Below are 19,321 nucleotides of genomic sequence, written 5' to 3'. Positions count from 1 at the left end.
AAAAACACTGAGAAAAGTCAGTTCAGAGACTAAGAATGAAAAGTTTCCCAGTATCCCAAGTTATTAAGTATCCCATTTTGCTTATCCCCCCATCCAACTTTGGGATTGGAGGATGCTTCATCAGGTGATCATGATTGGGAGTTGAATCTGCCTCTTATCGCTTCAAAAAAAGTTACCCCCTCCAGCTTTTTTTACCCTATTTTTTAAAAAAATTATAGCAAGCAAACCACAGCTCAAAAACGGCTGAAAATAGGCACAAATGACCCCCAACCATGACTCTCTAAGCACATTCAGTTTCAAGGATGTGGCTTGAAAAACAAAAAAGTTATTTGCTAATCTTTTCCACAATGCAATCCTATTTGGAAAATATCCAAAATGGCGGGCGGAGCACTCCGTGTAAAAGCGAATTCCTCACTTTTGGTTGCTTTTCTTCGCCATGCTTCACTAGCCACCTGATCCGCTTCTCCTCCAGTTGTAACAGAGGTGAATCAGGCCACTCCGCTATCACTTCTAAGAAACAAAGAGAAGCAGAGCACTGCCCTAGTACTTTCCTACAGTCTTGTGACACTCCACAAAGCACTGTCAGTGACCGAAAAAAGACAGACAAGCATGGAAAACAAACAGAATGAACTTGAACTCTTATTACATGAAGGCAAATACGACTTGATAGGTATAACTGAAACTTGGTGGGATGACTCCCATGACTGGAATACAGCAATTAAAAGATATAACTTGTTCAAAAAGAACAGAAGAAATAGAAAGGGAGGTGGAGTTGCACTATATGTTAAAAATACCAATCCCTGCACAGAAATACAGGCGGATCAGACTGGGAGCCCCGTCGAGAGTGTCTGGATTAAAATAAATGGGGCAAGGAATAAAAAGAACATGATAATCGGAGTCTACTACCGACCACCCAATCAAGGAGAAGACGAGGACAAAACTTTTGAGAAACAAATTGCCAGTGTTTCAAGGAAGTGTGATGTAGTAGTGATGGGGGACTTCAATTACCCTGTTATCAGTTGGGAGGCAAATACTGCCAAAAGCGGCCCTTCCAAGAAATTCCTGACATGTATGGGTGATAACTTTCTCCTACAGAAAGTGGAGGAAGGAACTAGAGGATCAGCAATCCTTGACTTGATATTGACCAACAGGGATGACTTAGTGGATAAAGTGGCAGTTATGGAAACTCTGGGGGAAAGTGACCACGTCATACTTGAATTCTTGATTATGAAGGAGACAAAAGTTGAGTGTAGCCATACACATACTCTGGATTTTAGGAAACCTGTTTTTAATAAACTGAGAACTTTGATAAGTAAGGTCCCATAGCAAGTGAGCCTAATGAGAAAAGGAGTCCAAGATGGGTGGGAGTATTTAAAAAAGGAAATTTTAAAGGCACAGTTACAAACAATTCCAAAAAGGAGAAAAGATAGAAGACAACAGAGGAAACCAATGTGGCTCCACAAAAAGCTTAGAGATGACCTGAAAACAAAAAAGGATACATATAGGAAGTGGAAGGAAGGCCAGGCTACAAAAGAAGAGTACAGACAGGTGGCGCAGAAGTGCCGAAATGGCATCAGGAAGGCTGAACCTGAGAATGAGCTGAGGTTAGCGAGGGATGCTAAAAGAAATAAAAAGGCTTTCTTCAGATACGTGAGTAGTAAAAGACAGAGGAAAGAAATGGTAGTTCAACTGCTTAATGAAGATGGCAAATTGATAACAGATGACAAAGAAAAGGCTGAAGTGCTCAATTCCTACTTTGCCTCAGTCTTCTCCCAAAAGCAGGTCTATGACCCCCCTGGAAAAAGTGAAGCAGAAGTTGAGGGGGCAGGATTGCAATTTGAGATTGATAAACAAATGGTCAAAGAACACCTAATTTCCTTGAATGAGTCTAAATCTCCAGGGCCCGATGAACTGCATCCTAGAATAATGAAGGAGCTAGCGGAAGAACTCTCAGAACCTTTGTCTATTATCTTTGCAAAATCATGGAAGACGGGTGAGGTGCCGGACGACTGGAGGAGGGCTAACATTGTCCCTATCTTCAAAAAGGGCAAAAAGGAGGAACCTGGGAACTACAGGCCGGTCAGTCTGACATCCATCCCTGGGAAAATTCTGGAGCAGATTATAAAGAAGTCAATCTGTAAACACCTTGAAATCAATGCGTTGATCACTAGAAGCCAACATGGATTTGTAAGGAACAAGTCCTGTCAGACTAATTTGATCTCATTTTTTGATAGGGTAACCTCCCTTGTGGACTGTGGGAATGCTGTGGACGTCATATATCTTGACTTCAGCAAAGCTTTTGACAAAGTGCCCCAAGATATTCTGATTAACAAACTAGCTAAAAGTGGGCTAGATGGAACAACTATTAGGTGGATTCAAAGTTGGCTACAGAATCGGACTCAAAGAGTACTTATCAATGGAACCTTCTCAAACTGGGGAGAGGCAACGAGTGGGGTACCGCAGGGCTCAGTCCTGGGCCCAGTGCTCTTCAACATTTGTATTAATGATTTGGACGAGGAGGTGCAAGGAACGCTTATCAAATTTGCAGATGACACCAAATTGGGTGGGATAGCTAATATCCTGGAAGACAGAAACAAACTTCAAAGTGATCTTGATAGGCTGGAGTGCTGGGCTGAAAACAACAGGATGAAATTTAAAAGGGATAAATGCCAAGTTCTACATTTAGGAAATAGAAACCAAAGGCACAGTTACAAGATGGGGGATACTTGGCTCAGCAATACTACAAACGAGAAGGATCTTGGAATTGTTGTAGATCGCAAGCTGAATATGAGCCAACAGTGTGATATGGCTGCAAGAAAGGCAAATGCTATTTTGGGCTGCATTAATAGAAGTATAGCTTCCAAATCACGTGAGGTACTGGTTCCTCTCTATTCGGCCCTGGTTAGGCCTCATCTAGAGTATTGCATCCAGTTCTGGGCTCCACAATTCAAGAAGGATGCAGACAAGCTGGAGCGTGTTCAGAGGAGGGCAACCAGGATGATCAGGGGTCTGGAAACAAAGCCCTATGAAGAGAAACTGAAAGAACTGGGCATGTTTAGCTTGGAGAAGAGAAGGCTGAGGGGAGACGTGATAGCACTCTTCAAATACTTGAAAGTTTGTCACACAGAGGAGGGCCAGGATCTCTTCTCGATCCTTCCAGAGTGCAGGACACGGAATAACGGGCTCAAGATAAAGGAAGCCAGATTCCATCTAGACATCAGGAAAAACCTCCTGACTGTTAGAGCAGTACCACAATGGAACCAATGACCTAGGGAGGTTGTGGGCTCTCCCACACTAGAGGCCTTCAAGAGGCAGCTGGACAGCCATCTGTCAGGGATGCTTTAGAGAGGATTCCTGCATTGAGCATGGGGTTGGACTCGATGGCCTTGTAGACCCCTTCCAACTCTACTATTCTATGATTCTGTGATTCTATGATCTTCCATTGGAAGGGGATCAACTGAAAGGCCCACAGCATCACAGAGAGATGCCTTTTCTTTTGCATTCCATAACTAGGAGGCTAGGAGGATAAGAGTAAAGCTTTGTGATCCTTGCTTCCCTGCTATTCTATGATTATATGACTGTGTGCTACACCTCCAGTTTACCTGAGTAGGCTTGGGCCTCTGTTGCTTCCAAATGGTATAAAAAAGTGATCTTCCTACCTGCATTTGGATTGAATCATAGAATCATAGAATCATAGAATAGCAGAGTTGGAAGGGGCCTACAAGGCCATCGAGTCCAACCCCCTGCTCAATGCAGGAATCCACCCTAAAGCATCCCTGACAGATGGTTGTCCAGCTGCCTCTTGAATGCCTCTAGTGTGGGAGAGCCCACAACCTCCCTAGGTAGCTGATTCCACTGTCGCACTGCTCTAACAGTCAGGAAGTTTTTCCTGATGTCCAGCCGGAATCTGGCTTCCTTTAACTTGAGCCCGTTATTCCGTGTCCTGCACTCTGGGAGAATCGAGAAGAGATCCTGGCCCTCCTCTGTGTGACAACCTTTTAAGTATTTGAAGAGTGCTATCATGTCTCCCCTCAATCTTCTCTTCTCCAGGCTAAACATGCCCAGTTCTTTCAGTCTCTCTTCATAGGGCTTTGTTTCTAGACCTCTGATCATCCTCGTTGCCCTCTTCTGAACACGCTCCAGCTTGTCTGCGTCCTTCTTGAATTGTGGAGCCCAGAACTGGACGCAATACTCTAGATGAGGCCTAACCAGGGCCGAATAGAGAGGAACCAGTACCTCACGTGATTTGGAAGCTATACTTCTATTAATGCAGCCCAAAATAGCATTTGCCTTTCTTGCAGCCATATCGCACTGTTGGCTCATATTCAGCTTGTGATCTACAACAATTCCAAGATCTTTCTCATTTGTAGTATTGCTGAGCCAAGTGTCCCCCATCTTGTAACTGTGCATTTGGTTTCTATTCCCTAAATGTAGAACTTGGCATTTATCCCTATTAAATTTCATTCTGTTGTTTTCAGCCCAGCACTCCAGCCTATCAAGATCACTTTGAAGTTTGTTTCTGTCTTCCAGGGTATTAGCTATCCCACCCAATTTGGTGTCATCTGCAAATTTGATCAGCGTTCCCTGCACCTCCTCGTCCAAATCATTAATAAAAATGTTGAAGAGCACTGGGCCCAGGACTGAGCCCTGCGGCACCCCACTCGTTGCCTCTCCCCAGTTTGAGAAGGTTCCATTGATAAGTACTCTTTGAGTCCGATTCTGTAGCCAACTGTGGATCCACCTAATAGTTGTTCCATCTAGCCCACTTTTAGCTAGTTTGTTAATCAGAATGTCATGTGGTACTTTGTCAAAAGCTTTGCTGAAGTCAAGATATATGACATCCACAGCATTCCCACAGTCCACAAGGGAGGTTATCCTATCAAAAAATGAGATCAAATTAGTCTGACAGGATTTGTTCCTGACAAATCCATGTTGGCTTCTAGTAATCACTGCATTGATTTCAAGGTGTTTACAGATTGACTTCTTTATAATCTGCTCCAGAATTTTCCCAGGGATGGATGTCAGGCTGACTGGTCTGTAGTTCCCAGGTTCCTCCTTTTTGCCCTTTTTGAAGATAGGGACAACATTAGCCCTCCTCCAGTCGTCCGGCACCTCACCCGTCTTCCATGATTTTGCAAAGATAATAGACAAAGGTTCTGAGAGTTCTTCCGCTAGCTCCTTCATTACTCTTGGATGCAGTTCATCGGGCCCTGGGGATTTGAACTCATTCAAGGAAATTAGGTGTTCTTTGACCATTTGTTTATCAATCTCAAACTGCAATCCTGCCCCCTCAACTTCTGCTTCACTTTTTCCAGGGGGGTCATAGATCCGCTTTTGGGAGAAGACCGAGGCAAAGTAGGAATTGAGCACTTCAGCCTTTTGTTTGTCGTCTGTTATCAATTTGCCATCCTCATTAAGCAGTTGAACCACCATTTCTTTCCTCTGTCTTTACTACTCACGTATCTGAAGAAAGCCTTTTTATTGCTTTTAGCATCCCTCGCTAATCTCAGCTCATTCACAGCTTTAGCCTTCCTGACGCCATTTCGGCACTTCTGCGCCACTTGTCTGTACTCTTCTTTTGTAGCCTGGCCTTCCTTCCACTTCCTATATGTATCCCTTTTTGTTTTCAGTTCATCAATAAGCTTTTTGTGGAGCCACATTGGTTTCCTCTGTTGTCTTCTATCTTTTCTCCTTGTTGGAATTGTTTGTAACTGTGCCTTTAAAATTTAATTTTTTTGATACTCCCACCCATCCTGCACTCCTTTTCTTTTTAGGCTCCCTTGCCACGGGACCTTACTTATTATAGTTCTGAGTTTATTAAAATCAGCTTTCCTAAAATCCAGAGTACGTGTATGGCTACGCTCGACTTCATAATCAAGAATTCAAGTATGACGTGGTCACTTTCCCCCAGAGTTCCCGTAACTGCCACTTTATCCACTAAGTCATCCCTATTGGTCAATAACAAGTCAAGGATTGCTGACCCTCTAGTTCCTTCCACCACTTTCTGTAGGAGAAAGTTATCACCCATACATGTCAGGAATTTCTTGGAAGGGCCGCTTTTGGCAGTAATGGTCTCCCAACAGATATCAGGGTAATTGAAGTCCCCCATCACTACTACATCACACTTCCTTGAAACACTGGCAATTTGTTTCTCAAAAGTTTCGTCCTCGTCTTCTCCTTGATTGGGTGGTCGGTAGTAGACTCCGATTATCATATTCTTTTTATTCCTAGCCCCATTTATTTTAATCCAGACGCTCTCGATGGGGCTCCCAATCTCATCCGCCTGTATTTCTGTGCAGGGATAGGTATTTTTAACATATAGTGCAACTCCACCTCCCTTTCTATTTCTTCTGTTCTTTTTGAACAAGTTATATCCTTCAATTGCTATATTCCAGTCATGGGAGTCATCCCACCAAGTTTCAGTTATACCTATCAAGTCGTATTTGCCTTCATGTAATAAGAGTTCAAGTTCATTCTGTTTGTTTCCCATGCTCTGGGCATTAGTATATAGACATCGAAGACCATGTGTTTTATAGTCTGGCTTTGTTCCTACCTTGTTGCAGACACTATTTTGGGACTCTGTTGGAGCTGTTCTCTGTACTGTGGTGCATTGGCCTTCATCCATTGTTGCCTCAAAATTTACGTCTCCCACCCCCACAAGATTCAGTTTAAAGCCCTCCTGATGAAGTTCTTCATGCTGTGGCCAAACTCATTCTTTCCAGCCCTTGTGAGGTGCAACCCATCCCTTGCCAGCAGTCCATGTTCCAAGTAGCGTAGCCCGTGGTCCCAGAATCCAAAACTCTCACGACGGCACCACTTTCGAAGCCAGTCGTTCATCCAGAGTATTTTTCTTTCCCTTTCTAATCCTCTTCCAAGAACCGGGAGGATGGATGAGAAAACTACCTGGGCCCCAAAGTTCTTCAGTTTCCTTCCCAGAACTTCAAAGTCTGAAATGATTTCTTTGTAGCTCTGCTTGGCGACATCATTTGTTCCCACATGGATGAGAAGAAAGGGGTATGTGTCCGTGGGCTTTATGAGCTTCGGTAACCCTTCAGTCACATCTCTAATCTGTGCTCCAGGGAGACAGCACACCTGGCGAGTCCATGGGTCTTCACGACATACTTGGGTTTCAATCCCACGCAGCAGGGAGTCTCCTACAATGACTACTCTTCGCTTCTTCTTGGTTGACCTACCTTCTGTCTCTTGGTCACTGTTGCATGGTGCCTCCTGTACTTCTTCCTCTGCAAACTGTCCTTCAGTCTCATTCTCCAGAAGCTGAAAGCGGTTGCTTAACTGCAATGGCTCCACCGGTGCAGAACGCCCTCTAATTCCTCTTCTAACTGTCACTCTTTTCCAGGGAGTTTCCTCTTCATTGGCTTTCCTCCCCTCAGCATACTCCACTTCTGCTTCAGCTGGCTGTTGTTCTTCAATCTCATGTGCTTCTTGTTGCTGTTGCAGTTCCACCGTTCGGTCTAAGAACTCCTCGACTTCTCTTATTCCTTGGAGGGTGGACACTCGCTGCTCAAGTCCCCTCACTTTTTCTTCCAAAAGTGCCACCAGCTTGCACTTGTTGCAGGTATACGCCATGTTGAGCTCAGGCAGAAACACGAACATTGCACACCCTTTGCAGGTCACTACCTCTAGGGACTCCTTTCCATCCATAATGTCGATTTCTGCTTTTGTTTTTCCCCTTTTTGATTATAGTAGAATTGCCTTTGCTTTGTTGTGTCCTCTCTGAAGGTACACAACTATATGAGGATGTCTTAAGGGAAAGTAATCTTTTGGGGTTTTTTTTGCTTTTGTTTGGTGGTGGTTTTGTGGGGTGTTTTTTTTTTCTCTTTATGCTTTTCTTTTTCCCCCCACCTCTTTTTTATTTTTATTTTATTTATTTATTTTTATTATTATTATTATTATTTTTTAGAGGCCTCCCCCTTGGCCTCCCCTGCCGAACTCCCCTTGCCAAACTCCTGTTTGCTCTTCCTGTTCGCTCGCTCCCTGGGAATCTGGCTTACTTTTCTAGCTCCTCCTTGAGCTGGGCCAGCTGCTCTTCCCTGCTTCTGCTTAGCTCCAAGTCAGCAACCAGAATGAGGTCACTGAAAGGCCAACAACAATCAACAGCAATTAGGCACTGATTGCTGAGACCAACTGACAATCAGGCCACTCCCCCTTCAGCTCCTGCAGCAATTATAAACACCAACCTCTCACTCAGCACTCAGGAGCACATGGCAAGCACACGGCCTCTTTGAATTGGCAGCCTCCTGGGTTTCCTTGAGGCTTCTCTTGTTCCCCTTTCCTTGGTCTCCTCTTCCCCTACACTCCCCCTGCCAAACTCCTGTTTGCTCTTCCTGTTCGCTCGCTCCCTGTTCGCTCGCTCCCTGGGAATCTGGCTTACTTTTCTAGCTCCTCCTTGAGCTGGGCCAGCTGCTCTTCCCTGCTTCTGCTTAGCTCCAAGTCAGCAACCAGAATGGTTTAGGCATACATAATCAATTTGAATTATCACAACTGGCTGGGAAATGCTGGTAGTTGTAACCTTTTTTTCTGTCTAAACATGCATAAGGATTGTATTCTAAGTATATAACTTTGAATAGACATATTTATTAGGGATGTGCTCTGCTCCGATTAGGAGCGTAGAAGCAGTAGCGGATTGGCCTGCTCCGCCTTACCCAGAGGCGGAGTAGGAGCGGACCGCGGACCCCCTAGAAGCAAGGCGAAGAGAAGCGCCCATTTTTCGGAGCTCCGAGTTCAGGCGGAGCGCTCCGGTCGCCATCTTGAAAACATTTCGCCATAGGATTGCATTGCGGCAAATAATCGCGCATAACTACGTTGTTTTTGAAGCTATCATTCTGAAAATTCTTGTGCACAGAGAGTCGTGGATGGGGGTCATTTTGAGACCACTCTCACCTCTCTGCGTTGTCTGGGTCGCGTGCTATATTTTTGTGAAAATCGGGTCAATCGCGCGGCTCAAACGGCGTTTTCGGCTTTTCACCCATAGGATTGCATTGAGGGAAAGAATCGGGGATAACTGGGGGGGTTTTAAGCTATCATTCTGAAAATACTTGTGCACAGAGAGTCGTGGATGGGGGTCATTTTGAGACCACTCTCAACTTTCTGCATCGTACGGGTCGCGGGCTATATTTTTGTGAAAATCGGGTCAACCGCGCGGCTCAAACGGCGTTTTCGGCTTTTCGCCCATAGGATTGCATTGAGGGAAAGAATCGGGGATAACTGGGGGGGGGGTTTAAGCTATCATTCTGAAAATTCTTGTGCACAGAGAGTCATGGATGGGGGTCATTTTGAGACCACTCTCAACTTTCTGCATCGTACGGGTCGCGGGCTAGAAGTTTTTAAAAAATCGGCGGGAAAAATACCTTTTTCAAAGGGCTGAGGGGCAGAGTCAGCTCCCGGTCATGATGATCCCAAAGTTGGAGGAGGGCATAGGCAAAACAGGTAACTTGGGATTCTGGGAAACTTCTCTTTCTTCATCTGAACGGGCTTTTCCCCGTGTTTTTTAACACAGTAGCCCCACCAAATGCACAAACACAACCTGAAATCATATACTAAGCCAAGAATAAGAGATAGAAACACAGCACTGCTCCCCACCCTAACCTTGGTGAACAACTGAATCGATGTGGTGCAAGGGGATGAGCTCCCCTAGGGCATCTCATCGTGGACGTGCCCCCACTCTCTCCTGCACTGGAAGGCCATTAGAGCCTTCCAAAGAGAGTAAAACGGTGGAGCAATGCCTATCATGAGTTGAAGTGAATGGTCACTTTTCAGTGGTGGAGCAATGCCTGTTATGAGTCGAAGTGAGCGTTTTACTTCTTCTCAGAGCTGTTGGTGGCTGTCAGTGACTTGAACTGGCAGCTACTTCCCCCTCCCCCGGGCACGTCCCCCTATTGCTGGTAAAAGACAGATATAGCCTTTTTAAAAAAATTCTTCTTGCTGTTTATTGAACAATACTGCTGCTTTTAATTCCACCCCTCCTTTGTTTATTGATTGAGTTATTCCATTTTATATGCATTACTGGCTTATCCTTGGCTCACTTCCTTATGCCCCCAGAAATGCCAGCTGCATGCCTGCCTGCCTTCCCTCCCTCCTCCCCTGCCCACCTCGCAGGGATGTTGTGTGTGGGGTGCCCGATTTTCAAAAATTCGCCAAAAATCAGGGGATGATGGGATTGCTTTGAAACTTGGCGTGCGTGTGTATATCCCCATGAGGTGTCATGGTGCCAAACATGAGGTTTCTAACTTGAACAGAAAAAAAGTTGTATAATTTTTTAGCTTTCAATGCAAGCCTATGGGGGGGGGGAAAACGGAGCTCCGGATCCGGATCCGGAGCTCCGGGCGGAGCGGAGCGGAAGTGGGCGGAGCGGGGGCGGGGCGGAGCGGCCCGATCCGGAAAATGGCGGATCTGCAAGTGAAGCGGAGCGGGGGGTCCGTGCACACCCCTAATATTTATACTGTCTGAAGGTTAAACTGTATTTTTGCTCATTAATCGAGTAATGGCAACATCAAATATGTATTTTGTCTTTAAATAAGGAAATAACACATTTTTAATTTTCAGCATCCTTCAGATAAACTCTTATCCTTGTCATTACATCTAAAATCGATTAATCCCTCCATTGATCCTTTGACTTTGGCAAAATCTCTCTTTCATGTTTCTTGGGTGGGGTGAAATTCAGTGTTGGTGGGAAAACTCACTGGCATTTCTACTTATGCACTTTTTATTTATTTAAATCATTTCTTGGCTGCATTTGTGGCAGAAGCCCTCACAAGGCAGCTTACAATAATAAAATACATAAGAACAGTTAAAATATTGCAAGCAATAAAAATATGACAGCAATGAAATAGCAATTACAGACAATATAACCACACAATAAGGACATAAGAATACCAATGCTGGATTAGACCAAGGGTCCATCTAGTCCAGAACTCTGTTCACACAAGGACCAGCCACCTGTCAATCAGGGAACTACAAGCACCATCTTCCACCCACGTTCCCCAGCAAATAGTGTATACAGGCTTACTGTCTTTGATACTGGAAGTTGCACTTAGCCATCAGGTCTAGTAGCCATTGATAATTTTCTACTCCATAAATTTATCCAACCCACTTCTAAAGCCATCCAAATTGGTGGCCATCACTACATCTTGTGGTAGTGAATTCCACACTTTAATGACGTGATGGGTGAAGAAGGACTGCTTTTTATCTGCCTTTAATCTCCCTCCAATTAGCTTCATGGGATGACCTCATTGGGTTCTTGTATTATGGGAGAGGAAGAAGAAAGTCTCCCAATCCACATTCTCTGCACCAGTCATACTTTTCCACATCTCCATCATGTCACCCCTTAGCCTCCTTTTTCCAAGCTGAACAATCACAACTGTTGTAAAAAAAACTAGCAACAACAGGGGCAATAGCAGCAACAACAGTACTAATTTCACAAGAAAGCCACAGTAAAATGATATGTTTTCAAGGCCTCTTTAAAAGTTTGCAAAGAGAGCGCAAGTTGAACCTCCGCTAGGAACCTGTTCCAAAGGTGTGGGGCCCCTGCAGTAAAGGCCCCACAACTTTGGACTGCCACTCACATTTAAATCATCATAATTTGGCCCCATTCCTAGGGATATTTTTTGGGAATGGGTAGAATGCCTGCTGATGGCTGGCATTTGGGGGGAAAGTTTCTTGCTTTCAGATAAGGTGGGAGTATAACTAATAGGGATGTGCTCCGCTTCTCCTCGGACCGGAGAAACAGGAGTGGATCGGGGGGCTTCGCCTCCCCTTAAGGTGGAGGCGAAGAGGATCGGGGGAGGCGAAGAGGATTGCGGAGCAGATCGAGGTGAAGGCGGATCCTTCGCCTCGATCCGGAGCTACGCAAAAAAGGTAAGGGGGGTTTACTTGGCCCTGCTGCTGTCGCTGCTGCCCATGCAGTGACAGTGGCAGTGCGAGGTAACCCCCCTCCTCTCCTTTACCTGCATCCGTCCGCAGTCCCGCGGCTGCTTCAACTGAGCCCGAGGACTCAACCAGGAAGACTAGGCCGCAACTGCGGCCTGGTCTTCCTGGTTGAGTCCTCGGGCTCAGTTGAAGCAGCCGCGGGACTGTGGACGGATGCAGGTAAGGGAGAGGAGGGAGGGGGTTTACCTGGCTCCATGTGGCGACGGCGGCAGAGCCAGGTAAGGGGGCAAGGGGGAGGAGGGTCTTACCTGCGTGTGTCGCAGCCTGTCACCACCTTCACTAGAGCCCGCGGCTCAACCAGGAAGTGTAGGCTGCAATTGGGGCCTACAGTTCTTGGTTGAGCCACGGGCTCTAGTGAAGCTGGGATGGGCCGGGACGGACACAGGTAAGGGGGAAGAGGGAGGGTGGCCTTACCTGGTGCCACTCCTCGTCGCTGCAGAGCTCCAATTCGGAGCCGGAGCTCCACAGTGGAGCGGAGCGGACCAAGGCAGGGTGGCGCAGGCCCGATCCGCAATTTGTGGATCGGGTGCAAAGAGGATCAGGGGGTCCATGCACACCCCTAATAACTATTTGTTCTTCCTTGTTGTGCCCTATAGGCTAACCAGCTTGTTGTGACCTATCCGAGATATCAGAATAGGGGAAAAGATACCATGAACCTCCTTTTTTCCCCAGGAGAGGTATAAATAGTGATGTGTCCTAAAATACTTCTTTCCCCACAACTCAGTCCATTTTCCAAGGGAAAGAGGCATCATCTGTTTCAAACAAGCTCATCTAACACAATTAATGAAATGTCTTAAGGAATATGCAGCAATTACTACTATCTTGAAAAATGAAGGGGGTGGTTTTTGTGACTCTTATAAAAGTGGAGTAATAACCGTGTTTAAACTGCGGTTTCCATTTCCTCCTCTTCCCTGAAAACTCTCTGGAGGATAATTTTCATATTCTCCCTAGACTGGCAATTCTTTTCCCCAACCAGGAAATATATCAGTGGATTAACACTGTTGTTTATGGCAGCACCCATGAGGCTATAGTCAAATAGATGTTCATAATACGTGGATTCAATTCCAAAAAATGTGATGACTAGAGAAGCACTCAGTGGAAAAGCAAATATAAGGAAGAAGATGAGATTAAGGAAGATTGTTCTTAAAAGTCTTCTCCGGTGATTTTTTAAAATTTAAAACAGACTTTGATAAAAAGGATGAGAGAGAAGATAGTCATGAGGGGAAGGCAAAGCAAGTCATTTGCAACACACTGGTAGGCTATGGTGTGAAAAATGTTAAACCAAATAGTCAGATGGGGAGTGATGGAAATTGCAAAGAGCAAGGAGGAGACGACCTATATGAGAGCACACACAGTGGTGGACAGGTGTGTTGGCCGGTGGCATCGATGCCAAATTGGGAAGAGGACAGACACACACCTCTCAATGCTGATGGCTGCCAGAAAGAATTGGCTAATGCTGTATGTGAAGAAAAAGAATAAATGAAAGAACAGCGATGCCAAATGCTTACACAAATACCGTACTTCTGTATATATATCAACAATAAACATTGTAGAAAACATAGGTAAACATAGAAGGACCAGTAGGTCAGCAACAGCCAAATTCAGGATGAAGGTGGTGAAAGGATTCCTCTTTATGTGGAAGCCAAGAAGCCAGATGACATTTCCATTCCCAATAAGTCCAAAACAGCAGATTAAAAAAATTGCCAACCAGTGAATAATGTCCTGTTTAGAATGTTCACTTAAGTTGTGACCTGAGCTATTATTGGTTGGGATGGCAGTTTCATTGCATGTTCCATTATACACTTCTGTTGCCTCCAAAGAGGAAAGGGATGTCAGGTTGGATTTGTTCATTATGTTCAGTCTCTGCTATGGAACAACTTCTTCTGTGGATGCACCAACTAGGAGATAACAGAGAGATCAGATCAGTTTCTTGGAATGAAGCTGAACCATAATGATGGAAACAGTTGTACAATTCAGCCTTGAATCACTGTCTTCATGCCCTGAATAGGTTTCAATATCCACTTATTAATTTAGCTAGTTTATAATGAAATGGCATTACTGTTGTTGTTACACTAGTAATGGAAGGCAGTAGTTATTAAGTAGTACTATATAAGTGCCCAAAAGGCACACAACTACTCCAAACACCAATAAAAGGTGATAATTATCAAGTAACCCATTTATTTACAATTTATAAGGATATATAAAACCAACTGATGTGTCTCAAAGTGGTTAACAATCACAATGTTGGGTACTATAACAACCAATAGTATATATCATACGTACAAGAATACAAAACTAATACAGTCCAACAATATTACATTAGAGCTGTTTCTGTCTTGAGGAAACAATCCCTCCAGTAAAACTCAGCTTCATTTATTTGTTCTAGTCTTTAACAGACCGCAGGTCGCAGCTTATTTAGTTACCTTGAGACATGTATCTGCCTATCAATCCATTGCTGAATGCAGAGAATGCAGCAAGATTACTTTCTTGGGCTAGTGTTATGTAACAATAATCCAAGGAAGGCAACCAGGATGATCAGGGGTCTGGAAACAAACCCCTATGAGGAGAGACTGAAAGAACTGTGCATGTTTAGCCTGGAGGAGAGAAGATTGAGGTTAGACATGATAGCACTCTTCAAATACTTAAAAGGTTGTCACACAGAGGAGGGCCAGGATCTCTTCTTGATCATCCCAGAGTACAGAACACGGAATGACAGGCTCAAGTTACAGGAAGCCAGATTCTGGCTGGACATCAGGAAAACCTTCCTGACTGTTAGAGCAGTACAACCATGGAACCAATGACCTAGGGAGGTTGTGGGCTCTCCCACACTAGAGGCATTAAAGAGGTAGCTGGACAACCATCTGTCAGGGATGCTTTAGGGTGGATTCCTGCATTGAGCAGGGGGTTGGACTTGATGGCTTTATAGTAGGCATGTGCTCCGCTCCGATTAGGAGCGGAGAAGCAGTAGCGGATTGGCCTGCTCCGCCATACCCAGAGGCGGAGTAGAAGCGGACCGCGGACCCCTAGAAGCAAGGCGAAGAGAAGTGGCCGTTTTTCGGAGCTCCTAGTTCAGGCGGAGCGCTCCGGTCACCATCTTGAAAACATTTCGCCATAGGATTGCATTGCGGGAAATAATCGCGCATAACTAGGTTGTTTTTGAAGCTATCGTTCTGGAAATTCTTGTGCACAGAGAGTCGTGGATGGAAGTCATTTTGAGACTACTCTCACCTCTCTGCGTCGTGCGGGTCGCGTGCTATATTTTTTAAAAAATCAGGTCAACAAACATTACAAACAGGGACAGCGCGGGTCAAACGGAGGTTCTCGCCCATAGGATTGCATTGTGGAAAACAATCGGGGATAACTGGGTTGATTTTTAAGCTATCGTTCTGGAAATTCTTGTGCACAGAGATTCATGGATGGGGGTCATTTTGAGACTACTCTCACCTCTCTGCGTCGTGCAGGTCGCGCGCTAGAAGTTTTTAAAAAATCGGCGGGAAAAATACCTTTTTCTATGGTTCTATGATCTTCCATTTGAAAAATACCTTTTTCAAAGGGCTGAGGGGCAGAGTCAGCTCCCGGTCATGATCACATGATCCCAAAGTTAGAGGAGGGCATAGGCAAAACGGGTAACTTGGGATTCTGGGAAACTTCTCTTTCTTCATCTGAACGGACTTTTCCCAGTGTTTTTTAACACAGTAGCCCCATCAAATGCACAAACACAACCTGAAATCATATACTAAGCCAAGAATAAGAGATAGAAACACAGCACTGCTACCCACCCTAACTTTGGGGAACAACTGAAAAGATGTGGTGCAAGGGGATGAGCTCCCCTAGGGCATCTCATCGTGGACGTGCCCCCACTCTCTCCTGCACTGGAAGGCCATTAGAGCCTTCCAAAGAGAGTAAAACGGTGGAGCAATGCCTATCATGAGTCGAAGTGAGCGTTTACTTCTTAGTGGTGGAGCGATGCCTATTATGAGTTGAAGTGAGCGTTTACTTCTCAGAGCTCTTGGTGAAGCAATGGCTGTCTTGAGTTGAACTGGCAGCTGCTTCCCTCTCCCCCGGGCACGTCCCCCTATTACTGGTAAAAGACAGATATAGCCTTTTTTTAAAAGTTCTTCTTGTTGTTTATTCAGCAACACTGCTGCTTTTAATTCCACCCCTCCTTTGTTTATTTATTCCATTTTATATGCATTACTGGCTTATCCTTGGTTCACTTCCTTATGCCCCCAGAAATGCCAGCTGCATGCCTGCCTGCCTTCCCTCCCTCCTCCCCTGCCCACCTCGCAGGGATGTTGTGGCTTTGACTCAGGGGAGAAGTCCTTCCTGCGCTCACTTGGAGTTTTGGAAGTTCCAAATTTTGCAGGTTTAAGCCCCGCCAAAAAACAGAGGATGATGGGACTGCCTTGAGTCTCAGCGTGCGGCGTATGTATCCCTGGATAAGCTGTCATGGTGGTGAGTTTGAGGGTTTTTTTTAACGTGCAAATTGACGGAGCTATGGAAAGGGGTGTGAATGGGGTGCCCGATTTTCAAAAATTCCCCAAAAATCAGGGGATGATGGGATTGCTTTGAAACTTGGCGTGCGTGTGTATACCCCCATGAAGTGTCATGGTGCCAAACGTGAGGTTTCTAACTTGAACAGAAAAAAAGTTGTATAATTTTTTAGCTTTCAATGCAAGCCTATGGGGGGGGGGGAAAACGGAGCTCCGATCCGGATCCGGAGCTCCGAGCGGAGCGGAGCGGAAGTGGGCGGAGCGTGGGCGGGGCGAAGTGGCCCGCTCCAAAAATCGCAGATCTGCAAGTGAAGCGGAGCGGGGGGTCCGTGCACACCCCTACTTTATAGGACCCTTCCAACTCTACTGTTCTATGGTTCTATGATCTTCCATTGGAAAGGGATCAACTCAAACGCCCACAGCATCACTGCTGCGAGGCTAAGTTGAAAAATCTAGATGGGGCAGGAAAATCTAGCCAGAAAATCCTGCCTCTTGGAGCCATAGAGGTGGGACAGGGGTACAGAGCCGTTCTTGCCTTTCCTCTCCAGCTTGGGTAAAGAGGGGATTTAGCAGAAGCACTTCTCAGCCCCAACATCTTCCCTCCCGGCAGCCCCCTCCTCTTTCCCTTCTGCTAGCTTCTCATAAGCTGCAACAGCAGCACCCAGTCCTCCAGGCAGCCTCTTTCCCTGGCCCAGACAGATCCTCCCAGCACAAGCGGTCCCTTTGGCACAAGTTTCGTGCCCTTTCCCAACATCAGAACTAAATTTCTACACCCACTGGATGACCCAGAGCAAAAGTAAAAGTCACGGTAAGTCAACAGTTTGGAACTGCACTGTTTCTGGTGGGGGATCCTGATGTGGCTGTGAGTTGGCAGCTGCATCATTTCAACAATGCAGCACCACTGTGAAGCCATTACACAGTTAATAGAGCATACAGACAACCCCTACATGTCATTCCAAGAGGGGCTATAATATCATACCTGTCTTCTACTCAACTTTCCTGAAGATTTCTGATTGGAATTTGTTCAGAGCTATTCCAAAACGTCAACCTGAAGTGGCTTGAAGTTCTCACTGTTTTTTCCTTGGACTCTTCGTTCTCCAGAAAGTAGCCTCTTTTCTAAAGCTACTCTTCAATCAGCTATCTTTCAGCTTTGCTATGTTATGGTTGCAGCTTCATATATCATGAAAGCTCTTCTGTTATCACTACTATTGGCTATTTCTTTCTCCCCCAATTTCAGAAAGTGCAAGTACCTCCTGCCTCTGCTCACCATGGGCTGGTATGATAATCTGGGGACCCACTGCTTAGAGAGTCTGCTGGGGACAATATGCAGAGGACGCTCTTCCACTTGGCATGGGCCAGACTCCTGGGATAACTTTTGAGTACTTCTAGGAAATGGAGGCTTCATGGAAACGCACAGAAGAAAGTAAGAATCTTGCTTGTTCATCACTGACTCCTTCTAGTGCTGGACCAGCAAGTGCTGAACCATGCACTTTCTTCTGTGCACTTTCCATGAAGCCTCCATTTCCTAAGAAAATTGCTGTGGTGTTCTCATCATTCGTGGAAGGAGGAATTACTGAAAAGCAAACTTCTTTTCTTTTTGCAGACACACATTAGATATTAGGGGTGTGCACTCCTCACCAAAAATCAGAATGTCCGACGCAGCTATGACTGATATCACAACTTTCGGTGTAGATATGGGGCAGTTTTATAACCGTCAGATACACAGGAAGTGGAGTCAAGGTCATTCAAAGCTCCATTTTTGGATATCTGCTCCATTATAGTCGACGGGAATTAACAAAAATTCTTACAGCTCTGTCATTTTTTTAGACAAAGAGATGAAACATGGCATGATGATAGCTCATGCCAAGTTTGAAGCAGATCCATTCATTGCTTAATTGTTAGGAATCATTTAAATTTGGAATAACCACTCCATAATAGTCAGTGGACATTAACAAAAATGCATACAGCTCCATATTTTGTAAAGATAATGAGATGAAACTTGGCACCTCAGTAGCACTTAAATATGGATTTTGCCATGCCAAGTTTGAAGCAAATCTGTTCAAGCCTTGATTTTTAGGAATTTTTTTTTAAACAAAACAAAACCCTCAAACTGCCGCCCCCCCCTACACACACACCATTCTAACTTATCAGATTCTGCATTAATTCAGCCCTGCATATTTATGGAGGGAGCTTTTATCCTTTACTTTGATGATGCACAGCCATGCATTTCCAGTTTATAAAAATAGAGACCTGCTGTTTTGTCCACACTTATCTGGGAGTAAGGCCCATTGAAGTCACTAGAACGTATTCTGAGTAGACATACAATGCATATTATGTTTTAATTCAGTTTTATGTATTTTATATTTACTATTGTTCCCCACCTCGATCAAAATGGAGAGGAGGTAAGAATTATTATTATTATTATTATTATTATTATTATTATTATTATTAATATTATTGTCCTTGGATTGGTGAGAGCCACCATGTGTATACTAGATCCTTGCCCTTCCTGGCTTATAAAAGCTGCCAGAGGGGGACTGGCTGAGTGGGTAAGCAGAGTGGTCAATGCCTCCCTTTGCCAAGGAAGGGTCCCAGCCTGTTTGAAGGAGGCAGTGGTAAGACCCACACTGAAAAAGCCCTCCTTGACCCCCACTGTACTGGATAACGACCGGCCAGTCTCCAACATCCCATTTTTGGGCAAGGTATTGGAGCGTGTGGTGGCCTCCCAACTCCAGGGATTCCTGGATGAGACAGATTATCTAGATCCATTTCAATCTGGCTTCAGGCCTGGTTATGGGACAGAAACAGCTTTGGTCGCCTTGGTGGATGATCTTCGCCGGGAACTGGACAGGGGGAGTGTGTCCCTGCTGGTTCTGCTGGAC

General features: G+C 45.2%; 1 protein-coding gene and 1 pseudogene across 1 annotated transcript in view; one reads left to right on the top strand and one right to left on the bottom strand.

The window, feature by feature from the left end:
• The window catches only part of LOC134401988 (MAP kinase-interacting serine/threonine-protein kinase 1-like), a 758,389-nt gene that overhangs the window by 648,924 nt on the left and 90,144 nt on the right, over nt 1-19,321 (top strand). The window lies entirely within an intron of this gene.
• LOC134401995 (mas-related G-protein coupled receptor member H-like) lies at nt 12,827-13,797 on the bottom strand (annotated as a pseudogene).

The sequence above is a fragment of the Elgaria multicarinata genome, chromosome 7 (assembly GCF_023053635.1).
Source record: "Elgaria multicarinata webbii isolate HBS135686 ecotype San Diego chromosome 7, rElgMul1.1.pri, whole genome shotgun sequence".
NCBI classification, from domain to species: domain Eukaryota; kingdom Metazoa; phylum Chordata; class Lepidosauria; order Squamata; family Anguidae; genus Elgaria; species Elgaria multicarinata.
Note: the sequence above shows the minus strand (reverse complement) of the source record. Positions and strands in the feature narration are given on the sequence as shown.